This window comes from Limulus polyphemus, unplaced genomic scaffold (genome assembly GCF_000517525.1).
Source record: "Limulus polyphemus unplaced genomic scaffold, Limulus_polyphemus-2.1.2 Scaffold230, whole genome shotgun sequence".
In the NCBI taxonomy this organism is placed as follows: domain Eukaryota; kingdom Metazoa; phylum Arthropoda; class Merostomata; order Xiphosura; family Limulidae; genus Limulus; species Limulus polyphemus.
The window spans coordinates 412,098-414,809 of record NW_013665840.1 but is presented as its reverse complement, the minus strand read 5'-3'; positions in this window follow the sequence as shown (position 1 = coordinate 414,809).

Here is a 2,712-nt window from a genome sequence, read left to right as displayed (position 1 = left end):
TACACTGGCTCCTCATATGTCCTTGCTCTCCACAGTTCCACAGTGGGTAGCAGCATTTCCTGCTGTGGCATCTCCCCTGTGTTGAAGTTGGCAGCATTGAGCTCTCTTGTGTCCAGGTTTGTTACAGTGCCAGCAAAGTCCCTCAAACTTCTCCAAAAGCTCCCGTCTTCTGGCCTTGAATCCTGATGACTGTACCAACCTTGGTACCTCTGTGCTGGACTTAATGTAGGATTCAAATTCAAGAGCTGTGGCCATACAATCCTGCATAGTAGAGGGGGTGCTTGCTTTACTTCTATCTTCAGACTGTCCAAGGCATCTACAAACTGATTTCTCAGCAACAGCTTGGGTGGTGCAGTTGGGTAGGCCTTTTGTGCTATACTTTCCAAATCCTGTGCCAGCTCTTGCAGGCTCAGGCACAACTATAGAGCACTGGTAGCTGCTCTAGAACTCAGGCATGGAACTCAAAATCAGTCCAAAGTCTACAGGGCTAGGTTTAGGACGAGAGTCCGTGCTAAAGGGGAGTCATCTGCTGACAACTGCCCAAGTATTTCCAGTGGTTGTCCCTTCAGGCTCGTTGCCAAGTACACTACTTTTTGCTCCTCTGTCCATCCATTCATTTCTGTCAGGAACTCACATTGTGCTCTATATGCTTCCCATGGTGCCTCTCCATCGAATTCCTGTGGCTTCCTTCGTACTAGATCACCCCTATGTCTGGAATGTGACTTCTGTCAGGAGTGAAGATGTTTGCATTAGAGTTTAGCTGCGGATTCTGGAAGGTCTTCCTGTTGTCTAGAGCTGATTAGGCCCATGGCTAATTTATCCTCCTTGTGTAAAAGACAGTAAATCGTCCTTTCATGTATTTAATTCACTTTGAAATTTGCTCATCTTTTCCATTTGTGTATGCTGGCTTTCTCTCAACTGTTGGATACTTTCTTCTTTATTTTCTTTCTCCTCCAACCACTGCTGTAGTCTCTCTTCTTGTTTCTTTTCTCTTTCTTCTTGTTTCCTTTATTTTCCTCCGAACAACTGCTGTAATCTCTTGTTTATTTTGCTGTTCGAGCTGCCACTGTTGCAGGTTTTCTTGCCACTGCTGTTGTCTCTCTTCTTGTTTCTTTTCTCGTTCTTCTTGTTTCTTTTCTTTTTCCTCCAACAACTGCTGCAATCTCTCTTCTTGTTTCTCTTCTTTTCCTCCAACAATTGCTGTAATCTCTCTTGTTTTTTTTCTCGTTCTTCTTGTTTCTTTTACTGTTCTTGTATTGCTGCCATCAAATCTGCTGAGCTGTAGTTTGACTTGCCACTTCTCGTTTCCATCTTCTTTTTTATTTTTTATTTTCCATCTCACTTCTGACACCAATTTGTTACATCTCTGTTCGATTGTTAATTTCCAGTATAAATTCTTTCCGGGGAACTTCAACAATACAAGTCCTTTCTTAATTAAAACTAGTTTATTCTTTCTCGATACAACTTTGTAATACACAGAATTTTCACAGTTACTTTAAACTTAACAACCTTTATGGCACACGCTATAAATCACAGTGATTCACACACCTTACTTACTGTGCCTACTGTTCCCTTGATTCAATTATCTTCAATCTATCTTCAATCCATCTGCAAATCTCTTCAGTCTATCTGCCCCTCTATTGTTGTTGTTCTTGGCAGTTATTTTGATTTAAAAATAATTATCTCCTAAGAAATAATTATTAATCAAGGGTGCTCAAAGAGTAAACAATCCTCCTTCACCCCTCTATTCTTTATTTGCCGGGCTTATATACTAAAAAAGAGGGCGTCCCGAACAAACTAGGAAATTCACAATTATTCGAGAAACTTTTCGCACACGCCACTAACGCCAATGCGCCAGCAGCGTCACGTGACTTCTGCTGTCGTAACAGTATGATAAAGTTATAGTCGACTTTTTTTTTTCTCTGGAGAACAAACTTGAATCGTCCATATTCACAACTATATCAGCGATCCATATGTACGAGGGAGCCATAAAGTACAAAACAATATCCAGGGCAAAACATCTGGAAGTTGAAGTGGCAAATGCAAGTATCAAATTAGCCACACCTTTTTCTGCAGCTCAAGAATTATACCCTCAGACATAATTAACTATGCTAAACCCACATGGTCCACACATTTACTGCTACTATTTTGCCATTTGTAACTACCATACTTATCTGGACTACTCCAGCTATATCACTACATCATCAAGTTATGGAACCTATCAAGCCAGTTCAACAACACCCACAATAAATAGAAACTAACATATTATGATTGCAAGGTACCATAGGAGGATATCACATGCAGTTGGAAAGATCTTTCAATGTTGATTAAACAACAAGCTATTCTTCTTGCTGCTCATTTAAAAAGCTAGCTTTAACAACAAGGCATCTTTCAACAGAGAGTCATAACAACTATTAGGGATTCGTGGCCACTTTATCAAATAGATTTAGGGTGTCACATCAGAATGAACTTTCCAAAAGAAAGTTTAGAAACAGAGGAATGAGAATGAATAAGACCTTAGCTAAATTTTTTGAAACTGTGGAAAAGCCTGTGCAATGGTCTTATCCAGATGAACTTTGTTGACAGCAAAGTGCCGTCATCTGAGAGTCGTGAAACTCAACATTGTTTTAGGAGCATCACAAAATATGTAATTACCAGCAGAATTTAACCAATCTTAGAATTTTCAGTACATGTATGATAGGACGTTCACTC